At 45.1% G+C, this 16,114-nt stretch overlaps 1 protein-coding gene across 2 annotated transcripts in view; it reads left to right on the forward strand.

Moving 5' to 3' along the window:
* Positions 1–16,114, forward strand: part of RPTOR (regulatory associated protein of MTOR complex 1) — a 423,325-nt gene that overhangs the window by 214,078 nt on the left and 193,133 nt on the right. The window lies entirely within an intron of this gene.

Consider the following 16,114-nt stretch of genomic DNA (forward strand, 5'->3'; position numbering starts at 1 on the left):
TTCAATCGTTTGATTTAGAATCTCATTCAGCCATTTTTTTTAATTTTCCCCCAGAATTCTACTGCTTTCGGGCACGTCCACCACTGATGGTCGTAAGTGCCACGCTCACACCCACATTTCCAGCATTCTGCTGATTGTCCAATAAACATTTTCGCTAGTCTATCGGGGGGAAGATGCCATCTGTATATCATATTGTAAATATTTTCTTTGTATGCCGTGGAAACTACCAATTTCATATTCTCCCACTAAATCTCTTGCCATTTCTCTAAATGGATTGAATAACCCAAGTTATTTTGTCTTGTGTTTTGAATATGTGCTAAAACAATTTAAAAACCCTGTAATTAGAATTTGATCATTAAATTTTGTAAAAGCTTACTTCTTGACAGAAAATGTGTTTATTGGTGCTTGATCAGTGGTGGATTGCTCCCGGTTCTGTCCGGTTCTTGCAAACCGGTAGTAAAAGCGGCGGGAGGCTCTGCCCACCCGCCCGGACATCATAATGGATGATCTGTGCATGCACAGAAGCTTCTGCGCATGCACAGAAGCGCACGCGCATGCTGCTGTTGCGAACCAATAGTAAAGGTAAGTAGAACCCACCCCTGTACTTGATCCAAGAATCAAGGCACTATGAGATACAATGGAGATCTATATAATGGCTAGTTGTATGCATACTATGAACAGCCTTAGAGCAAAGGTATGCTACAATAACAAAATGCAATAGAATTGCTGCTCTTTAGCTATTCAAATGGGGAGTGTGGGTACACATTGTACATACTGTACATATGCATATACTGTACATATAGATTTTTCTTTAAAGGAAGATAAAATCCAATACAAACTAGAAAAAGAAAGAAATCAAAGAGAAAGCTAAATACAAAAAAGTAGCTTCCAATTTTCTTTAAAGCAGTTGTAAATACAATTATAAATTTACCTCTTTATGGTTAAAAGAAAATCCTCCTCTTTCTACAATCTATCAGGTCTAATAATCAAAATAGAATAAAATAGAATTTTTTATTGGCCAAGTGTGATTGGACACACAAGGAATTTGTCTTGGTGCATATGCTCTCAGTATACATAAAAGAAAAGATACATTTATCAAGAATCATAAGGTACAACACTTAATGATAGTCATACGGTACAAATGATACAAGCAACAAAATTACAGTCATACAGTCATAAGTGAAAGGAGATGGGTAGTGGGAACAATGAGAAGATTAATAGTAGTGCAGACTTAGTAAATAGTTTGACAGTGTTGAGGGAATTATTTGTTTAGCAGAGTGATGGCATTCGGAAAAAAACTGTTCTTGTGTCTAGTTGTTCTGGTGTGCAGTGCTCTATAGCATCGTTTTAACGGTAGGAGTTGAAACAGTTTATGTCCAGGATGCGAGGGATCTGTAAATATTTTCACAGCCCTCTTTTTGACTCGTTGTTCTGCCCCAGCTCCGGATTTCCAAGGATATTGACACACACCAACAGTCTTTATCAAATTTATTAAGTAGCAAGAATAAACAAGACTGGCTGGTTGGCAAAGGTTGGCAACCAGCCCAGAAAACAAGATATGATAAACCAAAATACTCTGATAATAAATATGAGTTGTTTCTAGGAAGAAACTTACTAACGGTGTGTGACTTAAATAGGCTAAGGAAGTGGTCAATTATCCTCAAGCCTTACTCTCGAGGAGACCTCCTCCTCCTGAGTAGCCACTTCTGCCTTTTGGCAGCCCTGCGTGCTCAAGCATTGAGGAGAGGCTCCTCCACTTCACTCTCTCCACTTGAAGGAGCCTCTGGAGGTTCTGAAGGCCCTGGCTGAGTCTCTGCGTCTGGCACCACATCCTCTTCAGCCTCCTCGCTGTCCGACGTGAGTGCTGGCTGCGCAGGCTGCTGGCGCGACACCACACCAGCCTCCTCTTCGTTGGGATCAGCCACGATCCGCACAGGCCGCTGGCGGGCCACAACACTCGTGCAGTATACAGGTTCTCATGGAAGGCAGGTAGCAATTGTTTTTTCTACAGTTCTAATTATCCTCTGAAGTCTGTGTCTGTCTTGTTGGGTTGCAGAACCAAACCAGACAATTATAGAAGTGCAGATGACAAACTCAATAATTCCTCTGTAGAACTGTATCAGCAGCTCCTTGGGCAGTTTGAGCTTTCTGAGTTGGCACAGAAAGAACATTCTTTGTTGTGCTTTTCTGATGACGTTTTTGATGTTAGCTGTCCATTTTAGATCTTGCGATATGGTAGAACCTAGAAATTTGATACTGTTGATACTGTGTTGTCTATTATTGTGAGAGGTAGAAGTATGGAAGGGTTTCTCCTAAAGTCTACCACCATTTCTACGGTTTTGAGTGTGTTCAGTTCCAGATTGTTCTGGTCACTCCACGACGCTAGTTGTTCAACCTCCCGTCTGTATGCGGATTCATCATTGTCTCGAATGAGACCGATCACTGTTGTGTCATCTGCGAACTTCATTAGTTTAACAGATGGATTGTTAGAGATGCAGTCATTGGTATACAGAAAGAAGAGAAGTGGGGAAAGCACACAGCCTTGGGGGTCCCCTGTGCTAATTGTACAGGTATCTGATGCAATTCTGCTTAGCTTCACCTGCTGCTTCCTGTTTGTTAGGAAGCTTATGATCCACTTGCAAGTGTGTTCAGGTACCTGTAGCTGGTTTAGCTTAGTTAGAAGTGTGTCTGGAATGATGGTATTGAATGCTGAACTAAAGTCTACAAAGAGGACCCTTGCGTAGGTCTTTGGAGATTCAAGATGTTGTAGGATGTAGTGCAGAGCCATATTAACAGCATCAACCATAAATCACGAGACACAAAAAGTCCAGGAAGGGTTTTCAATCAGTAATAATTATAATTATAATTATTATCTTTCCTCTGATCAAAGAAGTCAATTTAGCAAATTCTGTCATCTCTCCCAACCATTCCTATCATCCCCTGTGGCTAGTGCCAAATCTTTCCAACTTTATGCATACAATAAATTCCCTGCAGTCAAATGTGGTCTTTTCCGCCCTCCTTATTGCTGCAGCTTATTTATTTGTTCACATTTTTTAAACTACTGCTTATTAAGAAATACTAAAAGGATGTTACAATTATAATTATAGTGAATGCAATAAAATGTAGAAGAAAAAAAACTAGAACAATAAAAATGCTTAACCACTTAAATAATGAATAAACAGTAATTAGTTCAACAAATAAAATCAGTCTGATGAATAAATAAGCTTCAGTTTCTAATCTTTAAAAAAAAAACCATATTCAAGGTCAACCTAACCTTCATTAGAAGTTACTCCACAAGTATTTATTCCATTCATAATATATTATTCAGCATCAATGTGTGAATTGTTCTGATATGACTGTCTAGGAAAGGTATCAGTATGAAAGGAGGTGTCCAGTGGGTCACTCCAGGGATCTATTCCAGTGCTCATCAGCATTTTTGTAAATGGCTTACATCAGAGGATAGAAAAGATGCTCATTAGATTTGCAGGCCACACAAAGAATAGGCTAAAAACGATCTTCTTGGTTTTCAAAAAGATCTCAGTGGATTTCAACATTGATCCCTATCCAACAATAGGCTGCTCATTGGTGAGAAATATGGGCTCTTTTTGGACTTAGATAGGAAAAAAACAGAGACACCATAAAAAGACTGGAGGTTTCTGACTCGGCAGTGAGAAATATCTTAGAGTCCCAACTGACTATGGATTAAGCATGAGCCAGCAGCCTAAATGGATTTGCTGCAGCAGCCAAAAGAGCCAATGCAGTCTTGAGTGTTATCAACAGAAATACAGTACAGGTAGTCTTCAATTTACGAGCATAATTGAGCCCAAAGTTCATGCTGCTGGGTGAGAAATTTGTTAAGTGAGTTTTGCCCCATTTTACGACTTTTCTTGCCACATTTCTTAAGTGAATCACTGCAGTTGTTAAATTAGTAACACTTGTTAAGTGAATCTGGTTTCCCCATTGACTTGACTTGTCAGAAGGTTGCAAAAGGGGATCACATGACCCTGGGACATTGCAAACCATCATAAACGTGAGTCAGCTGTCAAACATCCGAATGTAAATCACGTGACGATGGGGATGCTGCAACGGTCGTAAGTGTGAAAAATGGTAATTAAATCACTTATTTCAGTGCTGTTGTAACTTCAAACGGTCACTAAGCGAACTGTTGTAAATTGAGAACTATCTCTATCAGAGTCATGGGAACTTCTGGTTCCACTCTATGCAGTACTGGTCAGATCACATATAATATATTGTGTCCAGTTCTGGTTGTCATTTTATGGTACAAGGAGGATGCTTTGAACTGGAATAATGCAAAGAATGAAAATTGGTAAAGGCTTGGAGGCTAAATTCTATGAAGAACATTTAAGTTAAAGGAACTGGATTTTTTTAGCCTAAAGAAGAGAGGGTTAAGGAAATATATGACAGCAGTTTCCTAATATTTGAAAGCTGGCACAAGAAAGAGGGTATGGATTTATTCTCCATAGTGCCTGCAGAGGAAAGTGTTAAAGGAGAAACTTGTACAAAGGAACTTCTTGATTACGAGAAGTATGAAGCAAGTGAAGGAGCAGCTTGCCTCCTGGACTTGTAGATACCGTACTCCATCACTGGAGATTTTCAAGAAAGAACTGGACAGTGAATTATCTGGAGTTATATGAAGGTTCCTGCTTTGGGCAGGAGGTTGAACTAGAATGTTCTCCTGTCAGGGTGGTCACGGCAGTCAGGATGGGAGGCGACACGGGTGTGAGCTGTTTAGGACCGAGTCTGCAGAGGAACGAAGCCCCGCCTCCCTGCTCCAGGAGTCAGTTTTTTCGACTCGGTGGAGTAGGACAGGCGTGTCTATCATTCGTTCCTCTTCAGACCAGCACTTTTACAGCTATTTCCAGCGTGAACGTCGTTTCGGATTCCGCTGAGGAGGGGCGGTCGGCTGACAAGCCCCTTGGCAAGAACGGGCTCGTTCTTCGGCCTTAAAAAAAGTTTGTGGCGAGTGTTTTGCTGGGGCTGCGACTCGGGCTCTGCCCTGCAGCCAGAACGCGCGACGTCCATTCCGCGCCCTTTCCAGCGCTCCCTATTGCCGCCTCTCACAGACAGCCGCCCCACTCGATCAGGAGACTCTTCGGGCATTGCCCTTCTGCTGCGGAGTTCCGGACCGGCACCGGAGAGCCCTAGCCGATCAGCGCAGTGAGTGGCCTTGCTTCCCCCCGTTTTAAAGTTAGCGGCAGTTTCGGGGAATTTCAAAATGGCGGACGCCACTTTAGGCGCTGTTTCCCGCTCGAAAAAGAGCAAGGAGAAGCGAGCCAGGGAGCCAGATCCTGAAGAGGGTTGTTCTGGGACCCAAACCTCTAAGAGGTCAAGGAAGCAGGATCCCCCTAGGCCTTCAGGAGTTCGATCCTCTTCAACCTCTAAGCTCTCAAAGGACGAAGAGCGACGGCATAGGGCAATGGAGAGGGCCTTCAATAAGGCCTCCTCTTCCTCCTCTACTCGTGACAGAGCCAAGGCCACTACAGTTGCCTTAGAGGAAACTCGCCCAGCGGGCCAATCACCTATTCCCCTTGAGGCCCCCTCTCTCCTGACCGGTCCACTCAGGAAGACATTGTCTCCCTTTCCGACGCTGCAGCGGTCTTCCAAGGTGACCATGGCGGGTCTCGGGGGGTCCCTGAACCAAGGCAGGCCCCTTCTGTGGCGCATCCTCTACCACAGGAACAGGCTGTTCCGTTGGCCTCAGCAGTCCCTAACCAGGGACAGGCTATTTCCCCGGACTTGGCCAAGTTGATTGCGCAATCTATAAGACAGGGCATCGCGCAAGGCCTGCAAGAGCGGTCTGCTTCTCGGGTCTCCGATTATCTCGACGACCAGGCTCTTTCTCTTCGCTCTGACCCCATAGAGCCTGCCCATCCTCATCAGGAGCGAGCTGACTCTCCTTCCGGGGTCAGTCAAGGTTCTATTTCTGCCGAAGAAGAGGGTGAAATCCTCGTGGATCAGGACCTGTCAGACGATGAAGGGTTGCTTCCTGACCAGCCCTCCTTCGTCGGACTTTTTCGACCACACATGTTCAGGTCTCTTTTATTTAAAGCCCAGACTACCACTCACTTGGGCATTTCCGGGGCTAAACCTGCTAATCAAGCTTCCACATCTGACCCAGCTTCGGCCTTATTTGAAGAGCCTTCGATTATGACTGAGACCATTCCCGCGCCCAAATTGTTCTCAGACGTCTTACAGAGACAGTGGAAATTTCCAAGCTCAGGTCCGGCGCCCAATTCTTTGGATCGACGGTTTTATCACCTGGCATCGGAATTTTCCGATCTTTTGCAGGTACCGAAGGTAGATGCTCCAATAGTAGCCCTCGCTTCTCCGACTCCTTTGTCGGGTCCCTCAGAGGAATCGCTTCGACCGGAGGATCGTAAAGCTGAGAGATCTCTGATTAAAGCCCATCAATCTTAAGCATGGTCTACCCAAGCATCCTCTGCGGCCTCCTTCTTTAATAGAGCCTCGATCCTCTGGCTTAAACAGTTGCAAAAACGCATTCCGGCCTCAGACGTCCGTTCACACCAAGATATCACCAAAATCCTGGCAGCGGTGGAATTTTCGGCCGACGCCACCTTGAATGCGGCTCGTTTTTCGGCCAAATCCATTGGTTCCACTATTACTTCACGGAGATTACTCTGGTTAAAGAACTGGCAAGCCGACATTCGCCACAAGTGGCGCCTGGCATCTTCCCCTTATGCTGGAATCAACCTGTTTGGGGCCCCCTTGGATCCACTTCTTGTGGAGACCCGCGACCACCGCAAGATTTTACCATCCCTGTCTCGTAGGTCAGACTACCGTCAGACAAGTTCCTTTCGTCCGTCGTCCTTTCGTTCATCAGATTCGACGTCCTTCCACCAGCGCTACAACCGTTCCTTCCAGAACAGGGGACCTCCCTTTCCGGACAATCAGGTCAGACAGGGGGCCCGATTTCCCTCCAGGAGAAATCAGCGTGGGGGTCGGGGCAGGCCCTTCCGTAGGTCTCGTTAACTTTCCCCAGTCTCCTGCGATTGGAGGGCGTTTAGCTCTTTTTGCCTCCAAGTGGGAATCCACTGTTTCAGACAATTGGGTTAAGAATGTTAAATTTGGCCTTCCCCTTGAGTTCAAGTCCTCCCCCCCTCAGTTGTTTTTACGTTGTCCGGTTTCCCTTAATAGGGCTAAGAGGGCCAGGGTGGAGGCTTCCATTAGGCACCTTTTGGTCTCGAGGTCTATTCAACCGGTACCGACCTCGGAGTTTGGGAAGGGTTTCTATTCCCGTTTGTTTCTCGTCCAGAAATCCTCGGGCGATTGGCGTCCCATACTCGACCTTAAAGCCTTGAACCGGCACATAATTTATCGCCGGTTCAAGATGCAATCCCTTCAAACCATTTTGCTCGCCCTTCAGGTGGGAGATTTCATGTCATCTATCGACCTGACTGAGGCCTACCTTCATGTCCCTATCCTCCCGGAACACCGTAGATACCTTCGTTTTTGTTATAATGGGAGACATTATCAATACCGTGCCCTTCCCTTTGGCCTTTCCTCAGCACCCAGGGTCTTTACCAAGATTATGGCAGCCCTTATGGCCTATGTCAGTAATCTTCCCGTACGGGTTCTGTTTTACCTTGATGACATTTTGATTTTATCCCGTTCATCGGCCCAAGCTCATCGGGACCTAGTTTTGACCCTTAGAATTTTACAGGAGCACGGCTTTTCTATTAATTGGCGGAAAAGCCACTTATCCCCTGCCACTAGACTTCAACACCTCGGAGCTATCATAGATACTGTTTCCTCGAAGGTATTCCTCTCCCCGGACCGTATCTTAAGCTTAAGATCTCTAGCAGCCCGGGTACAGGGACAACGCTCAACTTCTCTCCTCACCTTGTCTTGTCTACTCGGCAAAATGGTGTCTTCGTTCGGAATCGTCCCTTGGTCCAGATTGCACAGCAGGGACCTCCAGTGGTACCTGCTCCCATTTCAGCGTGCCCGCCGAAGTTCATCGACCTTAAGGGTAATTCTCCCCTCTCAAGTATCACAGTCTCTGACTTGGTGGACTTCCGACAAGATATCCAGGGGCAGTCCTTTCCGCGAGCCCCATCGTCTGACCTTGACAACGGATGCCAGCTTGTCAGGTTGGGGCGCGCATCTGGGGACCCATCTGGCGCAAGGCCTTTGGTCAGCCCAGGAGTCGAGGTTGAGCATCAATTTCTTGGAGCTTCGGGCCATTTTCCTCGCTCTCCGACAGTTTCAGCCCCTGTTGCAGGGCCGGGACGTCCTCGTCCTAACGGACAGTGTCTCGGCCAAAGCCCACATCAACCGGTGGGGGGGAACACGATCCCAATCTCTCATGCGGGAGACAAACAGACTAGGCGCCTGGGCGGAATCCAATCTGGCCTCCATAAAAGCAGCCCATATTTCAGGGACCAAGAATTGGACGGCGGATGCCCTCAGCCGGTCCACGATCGACCCAGCAGAGTGGAGTCTTCCTCCGGATCTCTTCCAGGAGCTGGTGAGGAGATTCGGTCTTCCGGCCATAGACCTCTTTGCCTCGGGGGACAACCATCAAACGCCTCGGTTCTTCTCAAGGTTCTCGACTCCAGGGGCGGAGGCAGTGGACGCCCTCCGCAACACTTGGCCTTCGGGCCTCCTCTTGTACGCGTTTCCCCCGATACCACTGATTCCTCTTGTTATCAGGAAGCTTCTACAAGACCGGGCGGAGCTCATCCTTCTAGCTCCCTTTTGGAGCCGCCGCCCTTGGTTCGCGGACTTGCGGGCCCTCTCGATACAACCACCCTGGCGGATACCAGAGGATCGAATTGTACTCCGGCAAGGACCCTTGTCCCACCCGGATCCGCAATGGCTCAACTTGACCGCGTGGAGGCTGAGCGGCGCATCTTGAGTCGTATTCCCCTTTCACAGGGCGTCATCACTCTCATTCAGGCGTCCAGACGGGGCTCTACCACCAGGATTTATGAGGCCACCTGGCGCTCTTTCTCGGCCTGGTGTTGGAAGCGCCACCAGTCACCAACTTCCGCTTCCTTGGAACACGTCTTGGAGTTTTTGCATGAGGGATTTGTATCGGGCCTCTCCCCTAACACACTTCGTCGTCAGGTGGCGGCCCTTTCTTCTATTCTATCCTGTGGTGCAAGGGATTCGATCTCTCGTCATCCTCTAATTCGCCAGTTCCTAAGGGGCGCCTCTAACGTCCGTCCTCCTCCGGTTCGTCGCTTTCCGACATGGGACCTGCCGAGGGTACTTTCCGCTCTTACAAAACCTCCCTTCGAGCCATTGAGGGAGGTTTCCCTCCGTTTTCTTTCGCTGAAAGTGGCCCTTTTAGTGGCAGTTACGTCTGCTAGAAGAATCTCAGAGTTGAGCTCACTGTCGGTTCGCAAGGAGCTCTGCACATTTTACCCGGACAGAGTTGTCCTCCGGCTGGACCCTTCGTTCGTCCCGAAGGTGAACTCCTTATTCCACAGATCCCAGGAGTTAATTTTACCAAACTTCTGCCCTCGTCCTCGACATCGTTTGGAGCAAGAGTGGCACAATTTGGACGTGCGTCGTGCTGTCAAGATTTATGTGGCCCGTACTTCTTCGATCAGGCGAACGGATGCCTTCTTTGTGTCCTTCCTTCCCGCTACATTGGGATCCAAGATCTCTTCGGTTACCTTGGGTCGTTGGCTTCGGGCCTGCATCTCGGCAGCTTACGTTTCTCTCTCCCTGCCGGTACCTCGGGGCATCACTGCCCACTCCACGAGGAGCGCCGCGACTTCGGCGGCCTGGTCGACTAGAGCACCAGTAGAGGAGATCTGTCGGGCGGCCACGTGGGCCTCTCCTACTGCCTTCATCAGACACTATCGCCTGGACGCTTATGCCTCGGCGGATGCAGCCTTTGGCAGGAGGGTTCTCCAACAGGTCCATCAGGCTTCTTAAGTCCGGGGCCGGCCTCCCTCCCGACAGGACACAGTGCTTGGGTATGTCCCATCCTGACTGCCGTGACCACCCTGACAGGAGAATGAGCGTTGGTACCTACCTGACACGCTCCTTCTCTGGCTGGTGGGCACGGCAGTCAGCCCCTTCCTTTCGGGCCGTCCCCGGTCTGTGGTAACCATCGGGGGGGTGGGCTGCACTTATCTCTATTTCTTCTTTGTTTCCTCTAGACACGCCAGTCTGCATTGGATTCCTCGTCTCAAAACTGACTCCTGGAGCAGGGAGGCGGGGCTTCGTTCCTCTGCAGACTCGGTCCTAAACAGCTCACACCCGTGTCGCCTCCCATCCTGACTGCCGTGCCCACCAGCCAGAGAAGGAGCGTGTCAGGTAGGTACCAACGCTCAATCTCCAAAATACCTTCCAACCTTCTTAGACCCCTTTCAGTTGGGGTTCAGACCAGAATTTAATGTTGAAAAGCATTGATAGCACTCATGGATGACTTCTGGCAGGAGCAGTATAGAAGTAGCGCATCCATCCTGTCTTTTCTTGATCTCTCAGCGACCTTCAATACCATTGATTGTGGTATCCTTTTGGGATAGCTGTGGAAACTGTAGGTGGGCAACACTGTATTATGTTGGTTTTCTTCTTTTCTCCTGAGTTAGTTCCAGTCGATGGTGATAGAGGGAGAGAGATCCAGCCTGCGGCCCCTATTTTATGGGATATTCCAGGGTTGGTTCTCTCACCCCTTTTATTTAACATTTATATAAGGTTGCTGGGTGAGATGATCCCACAGTTTGGGGTGTGATATCATCAATATGCAGATGACACCCAGCTTTGTATCTCTAGCCTATGTCCCTTGAGTGATGCTGTGAACACCCTATCCCAGTGTCTGGAAGCAGATGGGGACTGGATGGGGTGAAAGTCTCCAACTCAAACCTAGCAAGACTGAGTGTTTGTGAGTATATGGACCTTCCAGAATCAAGGTTCTTCGTTAGTCCTGGATAGGGTTGTTGTACCCTAGACAGACCTCATGCGCAGGCTGGGGGGCCTCTTAGATTCATGCCTCGTACTCAAAGAGCAGGAGACCATATCTAGGAGAGCTTTCGTTCACCTTAGGATAGTGTGTCAGTTGTGCCCATTCCTGGACTGGGAGGGCCTGGTCACTGTCACCCATGTATCTGTAACCTCTTGTTTAGATCACTGCAACATGCTCTACTACAGGAGCTTCCCCGAAGAGCATTTGGAAACTTTAACTGGTGCAGAATGTGGCTGCATGGGTAGTAAGTGGTACCAAATATAGAGCACACATAACGTCATTATTGCCTGAGCTTCATTGGTTACCAGTATGTTTCCAAGTGCAGTTCAAACTGGTTATCACCTTTAAAGCCCTATAGAGCTTGGGATGGTGTTACCTGAGGGACCGCCATTTTCCAAGAGTCTCTACCTGTTCAATTCTATCTAGCAGATTGGGCATGCTACAGAGCCCATCAGCCAAATAATGTCAGCTAGCAGGGAGAAGATGGGCCTTTTCTGCAGTAGCTTCTGCTCTGTGAAATATTTTCTTGTCAACAATTAGCAATATTGGGAAATACCCTCCTGTCAGAGATTAGAATGGCCCCAACCCTGTTGGCCTTTCATAAAGCTTTAAAAACTTGGGGCACTGATTGTGTTAAGGGCCCCATTTCCTGGCTGCATTGCTAATTAGCCAAATAGCTTGGCTGCTGTGTATATTTATTTTGAATGTTTTATTGTTTTTATTGATTGTAGAAAAAAATTGTACTGTTTTAAATTTTGTATATTTTTGGAATTGTAGGCCTCCCAGAGTCATTGATTGATATGGGTAGCTACGTATAGAAATTGGATCAATGAATAAATAAACCATATGATCCTGTGATTGTAGCTATTATGCCAGCTAGTATAGTAATTGTTGATCTTGATCACTTAAGTTATTTGGGTCTTCAGTGCCAAAAATAAATCCATGATAACCCCTAGAATACATAAATCCCTTAAAATATGACTCAAAATTATGTTTATCATTCATAAATAATGCCTAGGGGAAATTACTTTCTATTGAGCAAATTAAACATTTTAATGAAAGCTGGTACAAGAGAGTTAAAATGGATGATTCTAGATTAATCTAGAAATTTAGAAGGATCTATAGTTTGCTTAATGAATATGTACAAGAAAATCTTCATATATTAAGACCATTCTAAAGCCTCTGCTTACCAAGTTATAAGAGAATTTGCTTTCAATGTTCGCATTGAGAGTATTAAAGCATAAATGGATGTTGATTTGGAAAATGATGTTCCATCATTTACCTCCCACCCAATCTTTGTGGGGAATTTAAAACAGACATTAGGAGTCTGGAAGGTGTTAAATAAAGAGATGGTGCAACGTTTGTGCTTCGTGAAAATTTGTATTGACAAGAGTAATGTTGCTGACACTGCGGCATGTTTGCAGCTGAATATGCACTGACAGAGCATGGCATTGCTGCAGCCCAAATGAAGTGCACTGAAATAGATAGTGGTGTGTGTTGCATCTCTGCAGTATTGCAGACTCAAACTTTTTACTATGTCTATTTAAGCAATGACTTAAGTAATGACTTTCTTTAGGCACTGCAGTCATTTTGTCTTAAATACTAAGTCTAAAATACATACCGCACATTGAGGATCTGCCAAAAACCTATGAAGAGGCAAACTAAACTTGTTTTCCATTTTTCTGGCACATTAGTTCTTTTTAAAACATAACATTTTCTTTTATATTTAGAAACCTTCCATTTGAGTTGTGCATTACAGTAAGTGCATTTCCAGCGCAGGGCAAGTTGATAACAATATATTTTCTTCTTAAAATACAGCTCCGCTGGTGCAACTCAAATCTAAGTATTAAAAAGCTAAGCTTTCCTTAGCATGAATTTTTGCAGTTCTCAAAGAAGCTTTTGCATTTAATGAATTTTCAATTCACCTCCCTGTAATGTTGCTTTGTACCTAAATACAATTTAGTGGGAGCAATTAATCATCTAAATTTGATTTCCAAGATGCCTTTTCTTGAGATGCATTTTATTCAAGTTCAGTTGGAAAAACAGGCCATGGACTCATTTAGATTTCCGGTGTGCCTGTTCATAAGCAATTAGCAAAGTTCATCCATCTAGTAAAAATGTATAATAATGAAGCCCCAATATATTATAATTGTAACAAATAGCTGTGCATGTACAGATATGTATCAGTGGTGGGTTGCCCCTGGTTCGCACCGGTTCTATAGAACCGGTAGTAAAATCAGCGGGAGGCCCCACCCACCGACCCCAACATCATCAAAACACTTCTGTGCATGTGCAAAAGAGCGCGTGAGCGAAGCAAGCGCACACATGTGGCCCCGCTGCGAACTGGTAGTAAAGGTAAGTAGAACCCACCCTTGGTATGTATTCATAAATAGATAAATAGAACTGCAACATGAAAAGCAACTGCCCCATCCTAATAATTGTGTGTTGTTTTCTAGCATCTAACACTATCTTGTCAAAGCTCTCATCAGATTAAAAATTCACCACAAATTGAACAAGCAATTTACACATCAGATAAACTTGCTATTATTTATGTGGAACTGAAATGCTTTGGTGAAAAAATGGCATTTATATTACTGCATCTGTTTTATGATTAAAAGCCTAGAGAACGTCAGCCATGTGCATTGTCTACTTACTATCAACTTTCTGAATCTTGTGGGGTTCAAGAAGTGGCGCATTAATAATTTCTTTCCATCTAAGTACAATGAACATTCACAAAGCTCCAATTTTCCCTAATATAGCTATAAGTAAGTAAATAAGTAAGTAACCAAGCAAGGGAGGGAGAGAGGAAGGAAAGGAGGGGAGGATGGGGAGGAGGGAGGCAGGCAGGCAGGAACTTTTTAAGCAGTCTCCCAAGAATTGTTTGGCAGTCAACAGGCACTAATATAATATTGTTCCAATCCACATTTATGAGAATATGGTATGAGTACATTACCAAGAAATTTCAAGTTCTGCCTTGCAGAAGTACTGCCTCCTTGAAGTACTCCCTGTTGAACAGTTTGTCCAATTTGTCCTAGAAGAAGTTTCAAAATGGAAAGCTGTCATCTTAATGACTTTATAAACTTCAGTATCAGTCAATCTTCTGTAAATTGTGCTTGAAAAAAATGAGGCTTCATCAAGTATTTAATAGGAAAGAAATGCTGATAGTTCAGATTGTAGACAAGAAGCTAAAATATGGTCTGACAAACAGTATCTTTGATTTGGTTCTGTTTCTCCCTGCCTGGATGTTGTCCATTATATTTTACCATTTACCATGCTAAACTATTACTACTTGAGATGTAGTAATATTTTGGAAGTTAAAACAGAATTTAAATACTGTGTTTCCCCAAAAATAAGACCCTGTCTTATATTTTTTTGAACCCCGAAATAAGCACTTGACCTTATTTTTGGGGAGGTCTTATTTTGGGGTGCATGGAGCAAGATGGGACTCTTCTTGCCATCTTATCTGATTTCCAGCTCTGTGTTTAAATATTTTCGGGGAGGGCTTATTTTAGCACATGCGCTCAAAAGCCCGATTGGGCTTTTTATCAGGAGATGCCAGTTTAAGTTTACCTGGAATGTTCAAGTTTTATCTTTTTTATTTTTGTTTTACATTGCATTTTGTTCCTATATGGTTTTGATTATATTTTATTATTTGCCAGTTATCTTATTGGCTACATTAATCAGCCTTTGGTGGAAAGGTGGGATATAAATCTAAAAATTCAATAAATGAACTCTGCCCGATATAAGACAGAGCTCTCCTTTGCACCTCCATGGAGGCAAATGCATTTTTAATGCTCTAGTAAAAATGTTAATGGTATTGGAACAGATACAGCATTGGTAGCATTAGTAGATGACTTTTGTCAGGACCTAGATGAGGGAATTATGCCCACCCTGTTCCTTTTAGATCTCTCAATAGCTTTCAATGTCATCAAGCATAATATCTTCCAAACCATTTACTGAGGTTAGGGATTGAGGACAGTGAATATTGTGTCTACTTCCTCTTAAGCAGGTGTTCCAGTAAAGGAAGGTGGGCAGATTAGCCATGTGGCTTTCCTCCAGTTAAACAACTTAGAAATGTCGGTCCAATGGTTTGAGGCTTGACATCATCACTGTGCGGATGATACACAGATTTGCATCATTATCCCAGCCTAGTCCACTGATGCCATTGAAGTTTGGCCCAGATGCCTGGAGGCTGCAACTGGTTTAAACTGAACCTTACAAGCCGGAGTTATTCACTTTCCATTAGAGTGCTCCAGTAATGTCCCTTGATGGAGTGGCCCTGTCCCTGAAGGAGCTGATCCATAACTTAGGGACTCACAGCTCCTCCTGGAACTGCAGCTGGAGGGTGCAGTTGGGGAGCCTTTGCCCAGCTTCAGTCAGTGTGCCAGTTGCAGGAGGACCTTGCTATATGACTCACAATGTACCATAATCACCACCTGTTTAGATTACTGCAATGCAATGTAAATGGGGCTACCTTTAAAGACCACTTAGACTGCAGTTGGTTCAGAATGCAAAAGCCCATATTATAATCAGCATGCATCAATGAGAGCATATCATACCAGTGCTACAGCCTCTACAGTGTTCCAAATGTAATAATTTAAAGAACTATGATGTCCTACATGAATTCACCCATTGGAATTGGCCCTGTCAGTATCTTCCTAGGGGAATCTACAGGTGGTTCTCCAGTTTAGGCATGGGGGGTGGGAGGGGGAGACAGTGGCAAGACTCAGCAGTATTTTTTTCAGTTGCAGGACCAATCCTTTGGAACAGCCTCCCCAATAAACTCCCATTAGACTATCTTCTGTAAACAGCTCAAAAGGCAGCTCTCCCATTGGGCATTTGGGATACAATTCAATCTTGGCTGGGTTATAATTGTTAATTAGTTTTATTCTGTTTTTTTAACTAATTTGTGGCTCTTTTATTTTTGTATTTTTTTTCCTATCTATCTATCTATCTATCTATCTATCTATCTATCTATCTTTGGTTATTCGGGTTTTCTTCCGCTTAAAATTGGAAGTGTTTTGGCGACGTTTTGACGAAGTCTCATTCGTCATCTTCAGGCTGGTGTTTTCGGCTTCGTGCTTCTAGGAGCAATGTGTGATCGCAGCTGTTTCTTCCTTTTAACTACCAGTGGGGGAGTGAACTGATTGG

This window comes from Pituophis catenifer, unplaced genomic scaffold, assembly GCF_029215685.1.
Source record: "Pituophis catenifer annectens isolate HBS135680 unplaced genomic scaffold, rPitCat1.0.hap2 SCAF_2, whole genome shotgun sequence".
In the NCBI taxonomy this organism is placed as follows: domain Eukaryota; kingdom Metazoa; phylum Chordata; class Lepidosauria; order Squamata; family Colubridae; genus Pituophis; species Pituophis catenifer.